The following is a 22084-nucleotide window of genomic DNA, read 5'->3' as shown; positions in this document are numbered from 1 at the left end:
TTGCCATTCAAGGAGGTACTTTTGGATTACTAATTTCTTTTATGACTTGGGTGCTGGCTGGTTCAGAGATTATTTTGTTGTATACTGACAGGCAGTTGTTAGCTGGACCCTAAGCCCTCAGCACACAGAGAGAGATTTAAAATATCTCTGATCTGGAAATCTGGGCGGCATATCTGCTCAGGAGTCCCACCCAGAGTAAGGATCCTGCCCATGTTTATTTCAGTGTTCTTGAAAGAGGAAGGACAGAAAGGAAGGGAATAAGAAAGAATCCCAAAACCACAACACAAATTTGCCACTTAAACTTATTGACAGAACTGACCTGCAAAGTACAAACAGTAACAGAGAATTATGGTATTCACACTTTCTCATAGTACTACTCCAGGTATAATATATAATGTTTCTTTAATACAAACCACTTTGGAGTAACAATCAATGAAATACATTAAAATACAATAAAAATATTGGGTTTAGGATAAAAATGTGGTTCCAACCTATGGGCTGGTAAAGGAAAAGTCAGCAGAGCCTGACTCCTCTTGTAGGTAAATTCTGAAGTTTCATTCCCTTGTTCACAAGCCAGGCAGAATAAAAATATCCACCTACACTAAACCAAAGGGAGCCACTTGTAACCCAGACACAACCACAACAGACATTCTCGACAGTCCTTGGCTTAATAGAACACTGCTTTGTGGTTATACCCACCACTAGGATTTCATCTTGCAAGTTCTAGCACGTTTAATTTATCCCAGGTCATACATCAAACATAATATTAAAATTTAAGATGGCATTTGAGATTCAGACTTTCTTTTGCAGTTTGAGTAGAGAGAACACAGTTGGGACTGTGGGTCCACAAGCATATTAATACATAAACACAAACCTGCAGCCATCACTCAAGAAAAACAATTGGTCTTTAAGAGGGGAAAAAAGTTGTAAAAAGAATCAATTCCATTAAATAGCTCTATAAATCAATTCCACCAGAAATCAATGGGAAACTACATCCACCATGTGCCAAGTAACTCCCACACATCAGGTGCAACTGTCCGTGACAGCAGCCACGCAGCAGCTCTGCCTGCCAGGAATTCAGGCAGCCAAGGGCTGAAGCAAGAACCCCAGCATTGCCCATGCTGCCCTCCTGAGTGCCCCAGCACTGCGCACACTGCTCTTCTGAGAGCCTTGGCACTGCCCAGGCTGCCCTCCCACTCCTGCCATGGTGCCTTAGCCCTGCTTGCTCAGGGGGAGCTGCAGCCGAGGTCTCCGGGAAAGCAGCTGCTCCCTGCCAAGGCCTGCACACCTGTTCGTGGAGCCCGTGCTGGGACCAGCCCTGCGCTCACAGAGCCATGTAGCCCCCACCTCCACACACCGTGGTGGCAGTCCCGCCTAAAACCAGTGGAGGAAAGCTCAAGTTTCTTGTTAGATCCAGGCATCTTACATGCCTGAGTCTGAAATGAAGCCTGACTTCAGGATTTTCCAGCAGGTTTTGTGCCACATCAAGCGTCCCCAAAGGGGAGCTGACTTAGGCGCAGATATGGGGAAGGTGGGAGAGGAACATTAAGGATGTGGGGCCCACACGCCAGCAGCATGCAGTAAGTCACATACTGCTTAGACAAATTACTTGTTTAAGCACAAGTTCAGGAGTTCCACACTGTGTCAGTCTTGCTAGTTCAGTGACTCCCGCAGTGACTGTGCCAGGCCACTGCCCTCTCACTTTCAAAGTGCAGCTCAGTTGCATTTTCACATTTATAGGTGGTGGATGCCCCTTCAATGACTGGAGAAGCCCTTGGGGCTTTCATTTTGTGCTGGCAGTTCTCAAATGACTTTAGAAACAAAACCCCTGGGGCTTTTGTTCTGTGTGGCAGAGCAGAGAGGGCATGGAAGATTCTGGCTTTGTTAAAACCTGTAGAAAAATTCATGTCCCGTGTCTTCCCCTTCATGGGCTTCACATGTGCTGTCATGTCTCTGGGCCATTAGAGACACACTGTTCAAGAAATTCAGACCTAGCATTTTTGCAATAGAAAAACTTGATGAGTTGGCCTCTGCTATTCAGCACTAAGTACCAAAACCCATTTTTTCCTGTTGTAAGTGAATGTCAAGTGTACCTTGACAGCTACTGCACACTCATGTCTGGTATCATACATGTATATGTTTTAAACAGAGAAAGAATGCACATATGTGTATAAGAAATAATGAACAATTTAATGAGAGTGCTCAGGACTGTCCCTGGCAGGGAATGAAACTATCTACTGCATCTCTCCAAGGCTCTGTGACCCAGCTGCTGGAGGGATATGATCTCCAAATTGCATTTTTGATCTTGGGCCTGATCTTAGCAATCAGCACCCTCAGCTTACTGAGTGGGATTTGAGAGCATTTGATATCAAACCTTCCATCAGTCACAAGTTTCCCCTAGATGTAAGGACATTCAGTTCTAGAAAGCAAGACTTTGACATAGGCTGGAGGTTTGATGTCAAGAGTAAGTGGGAATTGTACAATCAGGAGCTTCAATCTAACCACTGGTATTTGGCAAGACAAAGCAGCAATACATTAAAGTCTGTCTCTTTTGAATTATTCCTTAAAACTCTGTCATATGATTCTTCTATTCCAGAAGAATTAATCAAATATTAAAACGTCTAATACTAAGGGAAGCTGAAGGCCACTGTCAATAGAACAGCCAGATTTTCCTGCAATTAACAGTGGAAATTCCCCATTTCCCCTGTTCCTAAATGCATCTGTGTTGATACTTCATTTACTGGGATTACAGTTTCATACAAGTCAGGGAAAAAAATATTTGTGGCAAGTAGCCTTGAAGTATTATAATAAGGAAGAGCATTTGCAGAGAGTTTTGAAAGACAGATCCTGTTCTAAAGAGAGTCTCCATGCACAAACAGATGCTACAGCAATACTTGCCTGGATGTAACTTGCAACTATTTTGGCGGCTCTCTGAAGTTCTGCAGTAGCTTACAGTGAAGAAATTACTTGTATTTATGAAGGACAGCCCAAAGCACGGTGTAAAATTTGTGTGGAAAGAGACTGAGAAAACAGATAGGAATAAACACAGCCCAGGGAACAAGGAGATTACCGTGATACAGCAAATATGTAGGAATGGTTGGGAAAAACAAGTATATGCACAACTGGGGAAGAAGAAAAGAATCCCACAGGTTAGATAACCAAAGCATAAATTTCAATAAGGAGACACTATGGACTAGGAGGTAATGCCAGCATAGGAATCTGAAGTGTCAACTTGTATTTGAAGACTATCATAGTTAAAATCATAAGCCAAATTGCATAATAGGCAAATGAGATTAATTGACAGATTAAGCTATGAAAATTGACTCAGAGAGAGGATTGTAAGGATCTTTTATTTTTAAATCCTGCTCCTGAACTCTTTTTTACTTAAAGAAAAAAAAATTCTTAAATCCCATTTCCTGCCAGTATAGGGCTAAAATGTTAACACCGTATTTCATAACAGTTAACGTGAAACAGGATTACTGTGCTGACTTGTTCTTGAAGAGCAAATACACTCTACAAACTAGATTGGGAAGGAGGTAGATTTCTTTCTGACAAACCCACTGACAAGAAGCAGGACAGAGAAAACATATTTTTCTCTATGACTTCTGGGGACGAACAGAATTTAAAAGTCTGTTGTCCTCAGTAGCATTGATGTACTCTTCCACTTGGACTTTTTTTGGTTCAGTTATTCACTGTAGACTGACTTACTCTGAATGACCATGCTTTTTTTTCCTACTCAGATGAAGTGCTTACACTCTTTTCAATGAAAGCAAAAGAAATGCCTGTTAACCTTAAGTTTAAAATAAGCCAGAAAGATCTTATGAAGAAGATCCAATGACCCATCAGAAGGAATAACTTATTAAAACCAGCCAGGCAACTGCCTCCTAAGAAAAATAAAGATTCAAACCCCTACCCAAGCAGACTTGCCAGCCAGAGCCTTCTCTGACACCGCAGTCTATCTGGGACTTCCCTGTGTCAGAGCCTTTTACACGGAGAGCACTTAGGCAGCGAGTGTGTCACACATCCAGCGAGGCTCGTAATGTCTTGCCTGTTTTCTCTTAAGTCTCTGAACTGTGACCTCAAAGCAAATGAATCTGAGAAGAAAATACATTAATCAGGCATTCACTCAGCCAGGCTCTGGGTTTTTAAAGCAGGGATCTGAATCAGCTATATTGCCTCCCACTTCTTTCCTGATACAATTAGTCAGCATCTGCCCCGGCAGCCAACCCGCTGCCTCTCAAGAGGGGGGGACAAGCAGCTGCAACTCCCTTGCCCACTGCTACTTCCAAGCAGGCTGCAGAACCACGGAGAACAGCTTCTGAATTCCAGCTGGTGAAGGTTAGCATCCCTTCCCTGCGCTCAGGAGAATGAGAGGAGCTGAGAACAGCTACCACTTACAGCCTCTTTGATTCCCTGCTCCAGCCCAAGTGCAGGTTCAGACGTGTCCCAGCCACACCTCTCCCACCTTGGGCCAAGGCCATGCCAGCTCCACACACCTGTTGGAGGCTTCCCCACATTTTAAGGGAATCCCCAGAAGGGTATTTGCAGGTGCTCCACTCCCTTCAAAGAGCACAGGCAACAAATCATCCAGGGAAATTGGACCCATAGCATTCAATGTGGCCCTCTGACCTTTTCCAAAATGTTCTCAGCCCACCAGGCTGGCAGAACTGAACTTTATAGCTAAGTGTTTTGAAAGAAGCATGTGCTTTTAAAATCCAGTTGAATTTTTGCTAGGGGAACTTTACTAAGGCATCATTAGTGTATCCACAAGAGTTTTGCAATTTCAGGTTACAGGTGATTACAGCAAATAAACAGGCATGCAAGTCAGGGTCGGAAGTGGGCTTCTACTTAGAGCCTGCCTCACCAGGCACTTGGAAAATAAATAAACCCCCCAAGCAGTTCTGTTTTAACCAACAGCTTTAAGGTTCCAGCCCCACTCCTAGGGCTGGATTGTGCAAGCTCTTACTCCAGCAGTCACACTGAGTTCAAGCAAAGTGCCTGAATAAGCATTTGCAGAATCTGACCCCCCCGGCCAGTTATCTATACAGCACCTATCTGGGCCTTGCACTGCAAGCTCTTTAGCTGGGGATATTGTCTGGAAGTATATTGTCAACTGCAATGGGCTTTATCTCCATTTATAGCATTAAATCTAATTTTTGGTGCCAAGTGCAGCGTTAGCCATACAATGACATCTATTAAAGATATTTTCCCCTGAAGACTGTGATCTGACCAACAACCAGGTTGCACTGTTCGTATTTTTATTTTATTACAAAATGACCATGTTCATATTATCTTCCACTTCTCTAATTTCAAGCATTTTCTTAAAATGCAGTACAACAGGCACTGACTTACAGAAATACCACACCCTGGCATTACATGGACTTCACCTGAGATGATGCCATCCTTCCTTCCCAGAAGATTTACAAAACAGGGAAGTTAAAATTAAAGCAACAAACTTGACTGGTTAGTCTCCAGTAACGTGTAAGTTTAGCAGAGGCTTGTTTTCTCTGTGCCATCAGAAGCATTCTTGATGGGCACCCAGCCCCTTTCCCCCTGCCCTGACACGGAGGAGGCAAGGGACAGCAGCCTGGCACAGCATGGAGCAGTTCTTTTCCCACTAATGGGAAAAAAAATTACAAGTTCCCCTGAAATGTTGCATCCTGCATGCCTCAAAGGACAGCTGCTACCTTCGCACTTGGGAAAACGTAACCCCAGCCAGCCAATCAACAGCACTAATGCTGTCAGATACCCTCCCACTCACCACTTTTGATGGTCAAAGCCATTGAAATGCAGTGACTTCCCCTCCGCCTCAAAAGGGCATGTGCTTTGCTTTTGCTCCAGGAAGTTTTAGGGAGGGTGCTTTGGGTTTTTCAGTTTTTGGTGAGGGTACAACCCAAGCTGTTTTAGATAAACACAGAGGTAGCAGGAGTCCATGTGTAACCACAGAGGAAGCGAGCACAAATAGGCAAATGTTCTGAATAATGGCAGCACAGATGCACATGGAAACTTGCTTGAACTCACCTGGACTCCTTTCCCCCTTTCTTGTCCAACCAGTTAAAGGACAGGGAACATCCCAGGCCTATGGCATATGGCATTAGATGCTCTGGGCATTAGGTAGAAAACTGGTAACTCTTTTGAAATGGAACAGTTGGTGTCATATAGCACAGGTCCCACTTCATATGAACTCTCAAAATTTGGAAAGGAGAAGGAGGTTTTATTTATTGCAGCTGAAACAGAGAAACTGAGGTGCCTAATCAGTCATTTGCCTCTAATGGGAGTGGAAGCTGGTTTGCTGGGCTATGGCCATGGCTTCTGTTCCATTAAGGAAGAACTCTTCTGCAGCTTTCAGAAAGCCATATAAACATCTCAGAAAAGGTTACATGAATATGCCAGAGACACAACTGCAAGTCACAGATTACTAATTATGAAAGCATTGTGAGATCTTTGAGTTGAAAGGATGTCTTTTCTGGATAGGCAAATATTTTAATTCCATACTCCAATGATCAGTGTTTCAGCAGGACCCTTAAAATATATTTTCCTTCCATGACTGTCCTCTGTGGTTAGTTACACCTCCATGCATGATTTCAAGTACTACAGCTCTATCAAAAGTACTAGTTTTCTCTGCATTTGGTTCCACTTACAAGACTCTGAATTATTAGAACAGCATTCAGCTTGAAATCCTCTTGCACAACTAACAGGGTACAATATTAGAAAGTAGCAGTTACTATTGTTATTTTCTGTTCATTAAATGCTAATGGAAATTCAGCCCATCTTCAAAATACCATGGCTTTACACAGGCAGAGGAGAAGAGGTACAGACACATGAAATTATTTTTCCAGATTCAAACGACCTATCCGTGGCAAACAAATTCTCATACTCAGCTCTGTTTTAGCCACCAAAATAGAAGTTATCAGAATGAAGTTGATGGTCCTCTCTCCGGACTCAGGTCCCTTTTTCCCTCACTCAGGAGCTGAGGAATATCAATACAACAATTAAACCCATCACCTTACAAGCAGCAACCAGAAACTGGGAGACCCAGCCTGACTGGAATAAACCAGCTGACTACAGCTGCTAAAAAGAGGTCCACACTTGGGCAAATACTCAAGACATTCCTTCTCCAAGGCACCACCCATAATAACAGGCCAACAGTCTCAAACACCTCTGCATTTGGATGGATATGCAGAACCGCATACATTAAACTGCTTTTCTTGGAGTTCATTTAAGAATGCTGCCAGCTTGTAAACAGCAGAGTCAGTTTTGCTGCCAACACAATTTCTACCTAGAGCAAACGGAAGTGCTTTTCCAAGAATTTCCAAGACTGTTGCATCACACCGTGCGCTGGCATTGCACCATGCAACCCGGGGAGGGAAGACACAAAAATACAAGCTGCTGCTTGGTGCATCCTGAAGGGGATTATGTAGAGGCATTTACTTATTTTCAGGAAGAGACTGACAGTGCAGATCAGACCTTCCAAAAACTCCCAGTGCTCGCTGCAGGGGAATGTAGTCTCATTAATACTTCCAGTGCTGTAGCAAAAAGAGAGTAATTTTTATAGCTGGCGTGTTTCAATTTTCATTACAATTTTGAAAGCCTTGTTTGAAAAGGTACAGTGGAGACTAAGAAATGCAGCATTTCTGAAGGACTAGAGAGATTCTCTAGCCTCCCTCCCCCATCATGGGTTTTGCATAATCCTAAAGCGTTAGTCCTTTGGCAACTTTACCATTTTGAAGCTTTATTAGAATTATGTGTATAATGACAGCATTTACAGAGTGTTGCTAAGGTCAGGGTCCCATTATGCAAACTTTTAAATATGAGGAGCATTTATAAGATAAATACACAAAACAAACCAAGGACATCGTATTCTCCATACTTTAAAGATGAAGAAAACTGAACTTGCTTAACTTCCTTCATGACCATAGCATGGAAAGTTTAAATCAGAGATGAAAGCAGAGTTCCTTGGACCATAAGCTCACCCAAAAGAATTAAATGTGGGTAAATATTCAACCACTGCATCAATTAATAAAAGCAAATGCTTATAACCAAGCTTTCTGGGTAAAACTTTTCAAATCATAATTTACATTACTTTTAAAAAACACTCAGCCAAACATCACTCTGCTGACACCTGAAGAATTTCTATGGTTCTATCTATGTACACTTCATAGCTATGCACACAAATTTATAATTTTTAGTGGATTCCTTGCCATCTACAATTTTGGTAGATATTTTCCATGCCTAGAAGGACATCCATGTTTTTCTTTGAAGACTGGGCATAACCATGTCATTAATATCACATTATCAAAGAACATTTGAACTGCCTAGAAAAGAACAAAGAGCTTTTTTCAAGGACTTGAGGAGTCTGATGCAAAAAGTTCCACATGAGGACCGTTCTGGATACTTTATAAGGGTAAACAGAAACTAGGAATAACAAAGCACCTCACCCTTCCAGGGATAGGGGAAACAACATTAAATAAAAATAGCACAAGTTTAAGTCTCACTATACACTGTCATAATTTCCAACAGGTCTTGTTTTAAAAAAGCATTATTCAATTGTATGTCTTTCCTAGTGAAGTTTTGAGGACAATTTGTCCCTCCACAGAAAAAAGCCACTACTTCAGTGCTCCATCCACTCTGGGCAGTTAACTAACCCTTCACACCAGGAGCCTCTTGCAAAGGGACAGAGAGGCTGTCTTTTCAGTTTAGTTCGTTAACCTCTTCTTTCAGACTGCAGAAAGCAACTGAGATTTGAGGAGGGGCAGAAGAACAGGAAAGCTGACTTCCCTCCGAATGAAAACTAGGTGTTAGAAACTAGTATCTGCTAGTTCCAAACTCAGAAAAGAGCAACAAAAATAGAAAATAATCAGTTCACTTTTGCTCAAATAACACTTCCTTTGCTTTGCATTTAAATCGGAGCTGAATAAAAAACACAGAATAAGTCACACAGGAAGGGACCTTCAGGAGGTCATCAGAATGTATTTTGATCTGAAAGTTTTTTGATAAGAAAATATTTTACAAATATTTTTATTTAACATTCCAAAATCTTCAAGTTTAACATTTCATTGAATTTAATGCTATATAAGAAGTTTGAGTCACTTCTCAGAAACAATAACATAGTAAATTAATTTTGTTTCTGATTTGCATGTTGAATCATAGCCTGAATGTGTTAACCCTGTCCTTCTGCTGAACATGAAATTTACTTTAAAGTTATTTTATTTGCACATCAACATGTTTTAATAGGTACAGACCAGCAAGATCCAGTCTTTCTGCTGGAGAGTAACTACCACAATAGACAAACAAGCAAGCTTTAAAATAAGGTTTCTTGTTGGCTGATTTCAATTCTCAGTTAAAACTGGCGGTGCAAATTACTCTGTTCTGTTCTTTATCGAACAAGGGAAAAGATTTCCAAACTGTCAAACTGGCCAGTGGCATCTTGACAGCAGATGGAAACGCAGTAAGTGCATGGCAGTGTCTACTGCCACTACATGGCAGTGTCTTTATGTGACTCCCAGAAAACTGAATCCCCTCACTGAATGGCTCTTTATTCAACAGGAAATGAGCACACATTTAGGGGAAGGAATCTGCTCTACACCCCTGTCATCTTAAACAGGTCCGGGAATGAATGGGACTAGCCCAGCAAGAAGAGCAGTCAGGTTGTTTACCATGAGGCCTCTCCCCAGTCACTCCATCGTGTATCTCTTTTTACACTCATGGCAAAGGACTGATTTGAAGACAATTTTATCTTGCAGTGTTTGGTTCAGTGGGGGAAGGGTGTGGATAGGGCAAACTGACATATTATGGAAAGCCATCCCCTCTTCTTTTACCCAGGGGACTGAAGGACAGCAAATGCCTCAGGCCAGCGTACTGACATGAAATGTTTCCTACCTCCCATCCAGAACCTAGGTGAGGACAACACTGACACGTTTTTCCATCCAGTATCTAAAGCTGGAACAACAAGAGGGGGTTGTTCCTAACTCCTGCACAGATGTCTCAGAACACCTAGCAACAGAAGCAAGAAGTTTGCCCTGTTTTCAGGGACCCTTTTACTGGGAGGGTTCCCTGGTGACTGTTTTGAGTAGGAAATCAATCCCTGCACTTCTTTAAACTCTTCTTACTGCCAGTTGAAGACTCAGACCCTTCTCCCAGCTTAGCTGTCAGTGCATGTCTTCTGGCAGTTTCTGCAGGACAGTTCAGTTTGTCTTTTCTCCATTAGAGAGAGTAAGTGAAGAAGCTTCCTGCAATTGGTCCATTTCCAAATGCCCGCTTAAGGTTTTCAGTTTAAAAGATCACCCTTTAGCCCCTTCAAATCCACAGGGTGCACATCTGAAAATATGATATAATACATATGTAATCCAGGATAAACTACACTCCCCACCCCTTTCCATTAAGTAAAATCAGTAACTAGAATCCCTGTTTAGGATTTGTGATTACAAGGATCACCGTCCACCCTACCCTGGTCAAACAATACGGGCTCTAGGAAAGCATGAGAGCCATCATTTCAATAACACAAAACCCTGTTGCTTCCACTCCAGAACAGCTGACTTGAAGTGCATGCTAGGCTGTGCTTATTAACAAAATGAGAAATCTGATACATAGAAAGAAAACACTATGTGAGGATTAATCCTGGATTGCAGTTTGTGGCCAGCACTGGGCCATCATCCAAACACAGATGAAAAAGAACAGAATTTCTCCCACCTGTCACTTACAGCAGGTACAGCTATTGCTGTGTTGTAGCCTCATCCTTTACAGCTATTTTAACAACTCATTTTGTATCATCTTAAAATTCAAAATTGACCTTACTGTTTCATTTCTTCCTTGTTTTGTGGGAGCCAGCACTGGAGGGTGAATCTTCTTTCCAGGAATTACAAACAAGCGTGAGTAACTTACAAGTTTGGACAGCTAGCACAATACACGTATGCTTCAAGGAAAGAAACCCAGCTTAAAACTAGCATCTTATGGGAACCTGAAGATGCTAACTGAACAAGAAAATACAACTCTCAGGAATATCTTTTTAACATTGTCCTGCTGCTTTTGAGAGAAGTAAGCACACTGTCACTGCTGATTGCAAGAGACCTGAACAAACCAATGCAGTTTCTTTGCCAATGAGCTACTGCACAGCAGAGTGAAATCCCTCTTGCAACACATTGTCCTTGCTCCCGACAGTACAGGAGGACAAAAACCAATATAAGAAGGCCTAATGGCTTAGTCACTGGTGTTCAATACACACCAAACCAAAGAAGTCATCTTTAGTTTTTTAAAATATATTTTCCTGCTTATGGTTGGGTTGACACTCTGTTGTTACAATGCCACAGCTGAGCCCTGTTAATTTTTCTCCAAGCCCAGCAGGGAAGGCATTTCTGCTGATGCTGAAATGGGCCCTTCCCATTGAGCTTTGCCTGTCACAATACAGCCAATATAATGGCTATGGCACAAATGTGATTCTGCTTTCTTCCACTCCAACACCACATTTGCTGCAGTACTGAAATGTCACTTTGTGGCAATGTTCTTCCCTGGCTGTTGGCAGAAGCTGCAGTGTTGTTCGTGCACTTTATCAGTCAGATTTGGTTAGGGTATGAGAAACTTGGTTTTCTGTAGAGAAAACATGGCAACCTCTTCCTACTAATACCTCTGGCTGTCAAGCTGTGATATGTTCATCAGACTGGATGACAGGGTTAAATGCTGCAGTCAGCACAAACAGTTCTGATAGGAAGGCAAATGCACCTCGGTTTTCAAACATCATCCCATTTCCCTACATCTATCATCAAAGAAGGCAGCAGGAGCTCAAAGAATAGCCACATACTATTTTCTGCAAGGTCAGAGGAATGCATAACATACACTTTATGTTTGAAAGCTCTTAATTACTATGGGCTGTAAAAATGCTAGAAAACGATAACTCTCATTGCAAGATCTGCTGTTCACAACTTCAAATTTCATGCTGTGACCACCAATTTTGGCCTGTGGTGGCTGTTTTACAGAGTTTAAATCCATTACACAGCCAAACTGCTTAGCATTATGTTGTTTTCCAGTTATTTTAAACAACTAATCAAAACAAATTGAACATGTACCCTTCTGGAACAAGGCCTCTCACCTTCTCTTTCTCTCCTCTCTCCCCCCACCCCTTGTCACACATCAGCTTCTGCCAAACAATTCAGCACTGACACTACAGCGCATCACGTGATACCAAGTGCTTCAAGCATCTTGCAATACTTATTACTATCTACACATCCATAAGTCATTCCACCCAGAAACGTATGTGAATATTAACGTGAGCTATTTCCTTATGCATTAAAGATTTAGAGCTCACCCAGATCCTTGGAACAAGCTTGTCCCCACAAATACTGAAAAACCATCCCTTTATGTGTGTGTCTCATCTGCATTTCACGTAGATTAGGAAGAATGACATAAGGAAAACCTGCCATATCTTCATACTCTCCCATTACTCCTGCTTATGCTCCTGCGGCCACACAAGTCTGTCATGATTAAGCAATGGATTTTAGATGTCAAAGAACAAGGCACTTACACAGGGTATCCTTAGCCATGTTAGAATGGAAAGTAACAAATGTAAGAGGTTGCTTATTCTTAATGCTGATCTCCTCCAGAGCTAAAATGATATGTCAGTAGCAGGTGTCAAGTTTGAAGACATCCCCTCCCCTCATTTTTTTTTTCCTTAAATAAATATAACAAAGGGCACACAGATTTGACCTAATGGGTCAACCATCAAAAGTTAAACTGATTTAAATAATTAGACCTAGAATGTCAGGCACCACTGCAAATAATTGCTCCTAATGCTTTTAGGATTAGATTGCTAATGAAAAGGCGCAAAAAGGAGGCCATTTGCAGTTGTGGAAATAAGTCAATTTTCTTTCCATATGTCATTTTCCTCATGTAGATTTGCTGTGAAATCTTAAGGAGTTATTTACAGCTTTCTCTCCAGAGCCGCTATAGTATATACAACAGTTCTGAGTAATACAAAATAGCAATAAGTCATCTTGAAATATTAGTTGTTTATACACTGTATTTATCAATCATAGCAAACATCTGCTCATAGTTCTGACATTTTCCAATGAAAGTGACTATTGCATATTGTTTTCCCCTTAATTTCTGGAAAAACATGGGAGCTATTCAAATATAAACAGCATTCCGCAACAAATTTAAACCAGTTTTGGTCAAAGGACAGTTCATTAGCAGAATGTAATTCCGATGCTCTTAACTGGTTTATGGCTGCTCTCTCAGATTTATTCTAACAACAAGGTAATACCGAGTGATTTCAGTAACCGTCTGCTAAAACACTGGGTTCCATATATAACTCATTAATTCTGTGTAAAGGTGTGTATACCCCCGCCCCACTCACAGATTCTAACGCCAAGTTACCCGTCTCTGGAAGTGCCCAGGCCACCCGAGTTCTCAAAGGTTGCGGATTTCGCAGCAGCACGATTCGAGTGCCCAGGCCCCGTGTGTACATACGCGTTCCCCGGGCGGCAGCGGGGCCGGGCGCGGTGTCCGGCGGCCGCGGAGCCCCCGGGAGGAGCGCGGCTGGCGGCCCCGATAACGGGGGGCGCGCCGAGAGCCGCCCGCCGCCGCCGTGCCCACCTCCACCTGGGACCCGGCCAAGCAGAAGTCAATAATTGACTTCCCCGTCGGCTCTCGCCCCGTACCAAGGGGGCTGGGCACGGGCTGGGCGCTGCGGGCACCGCGGGGCTCCCCGGGCCGCGCACCGCGCAGGGGGCCGGCACGCAGCCTCCCCCGCCCCCACTCCCCCCGCCGGCTTTGCTTTGCTTTTAAATGCAACCAGAAAAACACAAAAAGCCCGGCTTCCCCCGCCGCCGAGCTGGCACCGGCACCGGGAGATGCAGAGCCCGGTCCGGCTCCGCGGCGCCGTGCTCCCGGGACCGGGCAGCCGCGGGCAGCAACCAGCCCTCTCGGTTCCCTCAATTGCGATGTCGAGCGCCTCGGCAATAATATTGCCAGCCTGGATGTACAATTTTTTTTTTTTTTTTTTTTTTAACCGGGTGGACAGCTCTACGCTGGCTAGCGCGGCCGGGGAACGTGCATTTCCTGCGGGGCACAAAGCCGGCGGGCAGGGTCCGGGGAGCCCCTGGCCGCGGGAGGGTGCGCGATCCTGCTCCGTCCACTGCGTCCGAGATGGGGCCGTAACAAAAGCCAGAGACCCACAGCGACGGGCAGAGCGAGCGGGGCCGGCGGGTCCTTCCCTCCGCGATCCCGAGCAGCCGAGGGGGGCGGCGGGGAAGGGGGGAGCCAGGGCAAAAGTTCACCGCGGTCCCGGTAGGGCAGGGGGTGCTCGGTGGGGCTGGGGCCGGCGCTGGGGTTGGGGGATGCCGGCTTGGCTCGTCGCCTCGCAGCCCGGCGGATGGACCGCGGGGGGCGGGAAGGAGGCGATGCAAGTCCCGGGAGCCCCTTTCCTGCCCTCTCCTCCACAATGCGGCCAGATCACCGACAAAAACACGCCCCCCGGCACCCCGGGGCTCCGCTCCCTCCTTTCGGGGAAAAAAATCAAATCAAATAAAATACAATACGGCTCACTTGAAGGGACGAGTGGGGATGGGGAGCAGGCGGCTGCTCCGGGGCTGCCTGCGCGCCCGCCGGTCAGCCCCACGCCGGCCGGCCCCGGCGGGCAGCAGCTGCGGCCCCCCGCCCCGACCCCACTGCCGCCGGGGAAGGGGCAGCGCACACCCGTGCGCGCACACACAAATGGCACGGGAGGAGGGGAAAGTTTCCACCCGCTTCAACCAAATAACCAACATTTGCAAGCTCCAGACAGGCACGGTGGCCAGCACACCGATGCACGCCCCGGCCCCCGAAGCAACGGGGCAGCGCGCCCGGAGAGCGAGGGGAGGGGGCCCGGGGCACGGAGAGAGGGGGGCAAGAGCAGAGAAACCATCTCGGGTTTTTTCAATGGAAGTACCGCCGGTGCCGGGCACGGCTGATGCAGGGCAGGGAACAAGGGGACACCCCCGCCACCCCGGCGACTCTCCCGAGCGGACCCGTGCAGATGGGCAAATCACCGGGGCTGCGAATAAAGAGCGAGGGAGCGGGGCTGGGCTGCACCGCGGAGCCCGGCAGCGCCCGGCCGCCCCGCGGGACCCGCGCCCCCGCCCGCGCCCCGCGCCGCGTTACCTTCTTATTGCATCTGGAGCAGCAGCTTTTCTTCCCCTTCCCCTCTCCTCCTCTCCCTCTCCTGTCCTCTCGGTTTATACCAGCCTGTTCCTCATCTCACAGCCTTCCTCCCAGCGCCATCTTGCAAGCTTGTGACGTTGGGAGCCGCTCACCCCTGACCCACATTTGAATAGAAGCCAAAATGAAAAAAAGAAGAGGAGAGAGCGAGGGAGAGAGGAGAGAAAGAGGGGAAAGAAGAAGAAGAAAGAGCGGAACAAGGGAGAGGCAGGGAAAGCAGCAGCTAAGCAAGTGCTGTGCCAGTGTGGAACAGCATCGGCTCTGCTCCCTTGCCAGCTAGTTTAGTAATAAGCAATTTCCTGCTTTTGCAATAAATGTTGCGGCGGCGGGGCTGGGAAAGGGACGGGGATCTGAGTAATTCCCACCGAAGGACCAGGGCTTCCCCCACCCCGAGCCGCCCCCCCTTTCCTGCCACCCACACCCCGAAACCCATCCCGGAGCCTGACCACTGCCTCTGGGCAACCCAAATACTCCTGCTCCCTCCCAGGTTTTGAGCAATGAAAAACGCATTTATTAAGATTATTTCTCCCATCACTGATGAGCTCTTAAGTATGTGTTAAGAGAAATTATATAGATTATAGCTTGTACATGTGTTGGAAACTGAAATGAGTTTTACCCACAAATTTAGGAAACATCACGCAAAGCACTATTTGCATATTAGTTTTTTGTCGCTCATATCTGTGTGTTAAAGACTGTCACTGCATTTTGCATCATTCAGGGCACAGATACAGACATGGCCTTTGCACCCACAGAATCTGAAGTTTTGGTTTATGCATTTCTTTTTTAGTTATTTACCTATGGAAGTATATTGGAGGGAAAAGTTATTTGTGTTATGCATCCCTGGTCCTGCAACATTTCCATGCATGCTTAACTTAAAGCACATCAGTGATCACACTGAGTAAGGAGGGCTACTCAGATGCTTTACACTAAGAGTGTGCCCAGCCTGCAAACTCAGCCTATTACTTTGTAAAATGTTAAGTTCACTTAACGTTTTACATCTTAATCTTACTGACCACAAAGTACCACTGAGCAGAAATCTGAATTACCCCTCTCTCCCTTCCATAGCTAATTAATCTGTAATAACAGGAGAAATGCACATAAACGTTTTTATTGTAATCATGCACAGGAGTACTTCCACTATCCCATGTAGGAATCACTGTATCAGCTCCAAGTATGAGATGATATTTCCTTTCCTTCTGTGTCCTCACAGCCACCCATAACCAAAATTCTCTGTAGCCTCAGCAAGGCGATTCATTAGTGAAGCTAAGCCTACGTTTAACACATGTCTAATAATTCCCTAATAGCCACAATGCCAGTGACTCTCTCAGCCACTTCCTGTGCAGATCCCTGCAGTCTGCATGCCCTTCAGCTGGATCCCAGCTGCAGCCTAAGCTCTCCATCCCTGATAATAAAGATATTTTCTAGTTGCTCATCCAGAGTTCAAAGTTTTTGCAAGACATGGTTTCTTCAGCTTTACCAAAGTGGCTTGAGGAGCAAACAAAGATAAGACAAATCACAACAGCCATATCAGAAGGGTCTGGACTGGTGGTTTGTTCACAGTACACCCAATAAAGAGCAGAACACTAACAGTGGTGAGAACAGCAAACCTGACTGTCAGCACAAGACCCAGTGAAGTAGATAAGGATCAATTCAAGACTCTTCCCCCACCAGGAAAGTTAATTTAAGATCGGTGGTGCTGCTCTGAGCTGTATTTTAAAGCTAAGTGGCCTTGCAAATGCCCAGGGAGGTGTTTCACGCCATTTGTTTCATGCTGTGCCAGAGGAATTGGTAGGCAAATACACAGAAGTCCTTGCACTATCTAAACAGGGGCTAAATGCATCATAGATATTTTTTCAGGTAAATTAAGAAAGACCCACTTTTGTGAATCTTTGTGTGGTATTCCAAGACCTCAACAATGCCACCATCTGCCCTCATCTTCCTTCCTTCTGCTGAAGTTTTCCACCCCAGCACAATCTGTGTGCCCCTGCCAGTTGACAAACCAACATCTTTGTTCAAACCCGCTTTCATCAGACATTTGAACAAAGGTGCCAGGTTTTTCACAGGAATGGCTTGAGGCATAAGCATTTCAGCCTGTCTGCCAACTTTGCTAGGCAGGTGTTAGCTTTTGAGAGTGAAGGGGAGAAAGAAGGTTGGGAAGATGGACAGAAACATCCTAAAATGTGACCAGAAGGTTTAAAAAAAAAAACCTTACTTGTATTTGAATCTTCTCTACGTTTGGGAATGATCAGTTTGCAGCATCCCTCAGGAAATAGAGAGATGGACACATTTTCAGTAGAGAGGAGACAAAAAAAAAAAAAAAAAAAAAAAAAAAATTAGGTGTCTGGCACCTGGAAATGATATGGTATGATACAGCACTGCATTCAGCTTCATATATAGGTGATAATTATAAGGTTGGAAAAGAACTAATGAGAAAGTTAGACCTGGCACTGTCACTAGAACCAGGAACATCTGTGGAGAATCTGATGAGCCAAGTTGAAGTATGGCCACACCTACCTGAAAAACATCTACAGGCACGCAAGGCAGATACCGTGATACCTGTAATGTCTCCAAGCAACCACAGCCAGGGAATTTGCCATCCAAACAGAGGGTACACCCTCAAGTTCTGAGAAATCACACCCACTGTGGGCACATCTGGCACTGGTAAAACATGCCCCTGTGTGTGAAAAGCAAACGGGTTGCTCAGGTGCAGGGAGCAGCATGCTCAGATGAAGGGCTGGTTTAGAAGGGTGATGGTGGCACTCTGCTTGCAGACACTGTGGCACAATGGGCATGTTCTGGAGGATGATTTGGGCTTGTGAATACTTTGAAAAAACAGGCTCTTCTATTTCAGCTGGACACTTGTCATTAACTTTGATTTCTAGTTTTGTTTGACTGTGTGTTTTTTAGCACTTTACTGAAAAGAGCATGGAGAGGGCGGCAGCAGTGAATTGTGCTGGGTGCTCTGCAGATACAGTTGAAAGCTTCAACTTCCTCCTTGGTGTGTTGATGAGTACATTGAATGCAACACATCCAAGGCAGCTATGACAAACAGATTTTTGCCCCAACAACATACAAAGAATTTAGAACAGAATCCAAAGAACAAGCAGATTTCACACCATTCTTGTATCTTCGTCCTTAGTATCTATTCACATTAGCTCTGTAGTGCTTGTTTTCAAGCAGACAAGTTTAATTACTTGTATCCCCCCCAATAAGTTATTGTTTGCAAAATACTTAGATTGAAGTCAGTGACTGAAACCCAGAGGAACTTCAGGGCTTTGGTTTCATTTCAGTTTTCAACAAACTGATGGGTTCAGAAGCAGCTCCAGCCCTTTGTAGCAGTGCTAACAGCAAGTTTATACTCATCCTAGAACAGGAAGAGGACATTGATAGAATTATTGTAGTGGCAAGCGAGTGCTGTGGGTGAGGAGTGAAGTAATCTGAGCAAAGAAAATGCCATTGCAGAAAGTAAACAGAATAACGACCAAAGGGTGGCCATGTGCCCTTACGGCTCTTCAGTGCCACCTGCCTTCAGTCCCAGCGCTGGTGGATGGCCAGTGCCATCTAGCAGGCAAACTGTTGTTTACAGTAGCGAACGGATGGGTGAAGCTGGGCAGAAAAGCTCACAGGAAAAGCAAAAAAAAGAGCAATTCAAGGAACTAAGCAAAATATACATGGCAGAGAGAATGCCAGTTTAGGGCTTAGGTCTGAGAGCAAGGTCAAAGGTAACCAGCCTACTCCTCAAGAACGGATAATGTTTTACCTCTAAAAATATATAGAGACAAAGTTTCCTAAAAGAGGTTTGCACTCATTTTCTCTACAGTGGGGTAGTCCTGACAGCTTCACGAAAAATGCTGAGGACCAGAATGTCGGTCTGGAACTGAAAGAGGCATCGTGTAAGGCATTGCATGACCCAGGAAACTGTGCTTGAATAGTATCAGAACGGCTGGGGATAGCTCATGAAAAGAAAAAGTTATTTCACTGTCCCCTCCATAGAAATATTCCTCTACAGTCAGACATATGTGTCTGGAAGGTCTTGTCTGACAGACTCACAAGTGCCCATGGTGGAGAATCCAAATTTATGCTAAAATGGGTTTGGAAAATCTTTTCTCTCTTGCCTGCAAGTGTGCTGTGCTTGAGTGTGCATCCTCAGTAAGGCTCCTTCATCATTCACGGGATTAGGTGGGTTCCCCACTCTGCTATTTCTGGTCTTTGACGGTCGTCAGTGGGTGATGCACAAAGCATTATATTATGACCTTTGTGTAATTATATCTTCATTTATCCTATCTGTTCCTGGTTTTACTAATGCAGAACTTGATAGAACACTAATTTGAGAAGCAATTTTTCCTCAACTGAAAAAAGAAAGAAAATATTTTTGGAAATACATTTGTAATGAAGGAAAATCAGAAACAGTAAATGTAACCTGAATCCTTAGTATCAAAAATTGCCACAAAGGCCCCCACTTCAGAGCTAGTTTTATGCTGTGGCTGGTCACGGGTTTCCTCAGCTCTGCACTGTTTTGCTTTGTGAGAGTTCTGCTCAAAATCATGAGCTTAGAACCCAATAACAAAAACAAACAAAAATTGCAACAGAAGGTAGCAGTTTGAAAATCTAGGCTAGTGGTTTAGTGCTTGTACAAGGTACTATTTTGTCCATTTCTGCCTCTGTTCATTCTGATAGAAGTTTTCATTTCCTTGGAAGAGAAGAAACTTGCACTATTATTGTTGCTAGAAGCTGAAGCTTTCTGGCATAGGCAGGGCTGAGGCAAGGGGTTTTGCAACTCTAATAAGATAAAAACACTCCTTCCATTATAACAAGATCTTTGATTTCTGTTGGCCTGTGAATTTCATTGCAAATATGTTCACTCTGCACCTATCTCCAAAACATGTGTATTAAACTGTGTCTACCCTGCCAGTTAATGTAGTCTGTGCAACAGCATCACTACACTGGGCTGTGGGAGAGTAATAAGAGTAAGGGAAACAAGTGATGAACAAACTACCACCTGTGAGTGTTCAGAGTCAAGAGAGATTTGCTGAAAATAGTCTCAAATAGATGTCGAAGGAGATTAAAACAAAAAAGAAACATTTGTTCAGCCATCTATAAACAGGGAACAAGAAAAGAACTGGTGCAACTTTGAAGAGTGGACAAGGAAAAGATTAAAAATGCTTTTGTGCCCAAGATCTAAATGAAATTTTGCCATAGCTTTTAAGAAAAACAGTGGATTTGAAGAAGGGAGTAAAACCAACATGATTAGTTGGAATGAGGGGAAGAAAACTGAAGTTATCACAATAAAAGTGAAGGCAAATCTAAAATATCTCATCATTTTCAGGTGAGGGAGACCAGTAATTTTTATCCCAGAACTCCAAAGGAACTAGAGTCAGATTGACAGCAACCATTTGAAATAAATTTTTGAGTTGGAGGTTGTTCTTCCATGATTTGAAAATAGTAGATATAATACTTTAATTTTTAAAAGGATTAGAAAGATTTCTAAGAAGCCACTGAGTTTATTGGTTTTGAGACCACCTCAGACTTTCAGGAGAGTTTTGAAGAAAAATATATTTAGCATATTTAATATATATATCTATTTCAAAGATGGCAAGAGAAGATAAACAGGATAAAATGCAACCAGGATGCTGATTTTGCCTAGTGTCCTGGACAATTTATCTTTGCAGAGATAACTGATGGTCTAAGCAAGGGGAAATGCAGTAGATCTAATCTATATGGATTTTAGTCAAGCATCTGATATGATGCCACATGGGAAGTTATTCATTAAGATGGAGAAGATGGGGATTAGTACAAGAGCAGTAAAATGTGTAAGAATTTGTACTGAAGGAGAGATGCCAATAGATTGCTATTGGGGTAGAGATTTCTAGTAATTCAAGATTGAACTTGTTTAATATCCACTCTAATGATCTATTGTCATTTAAGATGGAGAATGGCAAATAAATGTTCTGATGAAAGAGTCAAGAGGCACCATCATTAACAGCATCAGAGTATTGTGGTGAGCTGGAAGATGGTGAAAGTCATGGAAATGGGATGCAATTCCATACAAAAACAAACATACATTTGGATATGCTTCACAATTAACAATTGAAAATTAAGCATCTTCTTCAAGCTAATCTAATCCCAGGCCTCTTCTGCAGGCACTGAAAAGAGGAAGATTCCCTGAGAGTGGAGGGCTATCCTGCCTCTTTTGGGTTCTTGATTTAGGATAAGAGGGATTGTTGTGTGGATATGTCAGTCTCTCTATTAACTATGGAGAACTTTATGCAAAAGGATAAAGAAAAGTAGATTGTCTTTAAGGAGGAACACTGATTGCAGTATTAAAAAAAAATCTCTGTGTTAGTTTTTATTAATGACATTGCACAGGGCACTGCTGGACCATCATGACTGCTGCAGGATCATGTCACATGTGTTAACACAGGTGATAGTCTGAGGTGCCAGGATGTCTTCCAGTTTTATCTTTCTAATGTTACAGATCGGAAAGTGTTAACCATCAAGAACATGTGTATGTATTTGACCAGCTTTTTCTTGGTCATGTTTTTGTGGAGTTGGTCTTTTTTGGGTTTTGTTTTGTTTTGTTCTTGTTGGTTTTGGTTTGTTTTTTTTTTTTTTTGGTTGGTTGTTTTTTGTGGGTTTGTTTTTTTGGGTTTTTTTTTTGGCTGGTTTGGTTTGGTTGGGTTTTTTTGTTTATATGTAAGTACACATATGTGTGTGTGTACACATCCATCCATAAATACATATTTAAGTGAAGTTTTCCTTCTATTTTTTATTGGGAAGCACAGAAACACAGAGGTATATTTTGTGTTTTCTGTAATAACCCACAGGGCCAGCCAGCATTTGTTGATATGTTTTATTTCTGAGTATTTCTGGTGATGACTTTCAGGTCATAGAAATCTCT

At 43.7% G+C, this 22084-nt stretch overlaps 1 protein-coding gene and 1 long non-coding RNA gene across 5 annotated transcripts in view; one reads left to right on the top strand and one right to left on the bottom strand.

Annotated features, from left to right (window-relative positions):
* Positions 1 to 15465, bottom strand: part of HIC2 (HIC ZBTB transcriptional repressor 2) — a 72208-nt gene extending 56743 nt beyond the window's left edge. Inside the window, exon 1 of the mRNA XM_068208857.1 lies at positions 15130 to 15465. The gene's annotated coding sequence lies outside the window, so the exon portion shown is untranslated. The remainder of the gene's footprint in view (positions 1 to 15129) is intronic.
* Positions 1 to 22084, top strand: part of LOC137484756 (uncharacterized) — a 67927-nt gene that overhangs the window by 14858 nt on the left and 30985 nt on the right. The window lies entirely within an intron of this gene.

Source organism: Anomalospiza imberbis, chromosome 18 (assembly GCF_031753505.1).
Source record: "Anomalospiza imberbis isolate Cuckoo-Finch-1a 21T00152 chromosome 18, ASM3175350v1, whole genome shotgun sequence".
Lineage (NCBI taxonomy): Eukaryota > Metazoa > Chordata > Aves > Passeriformes > Viduidae > Anomalospiza > Anomalospiza imberbis.
The sequence above is the reverse complement of the archived record's forward strand: the minus strand, read 5'-3'. Positions and strand labels throughout refer to the sequence as shown.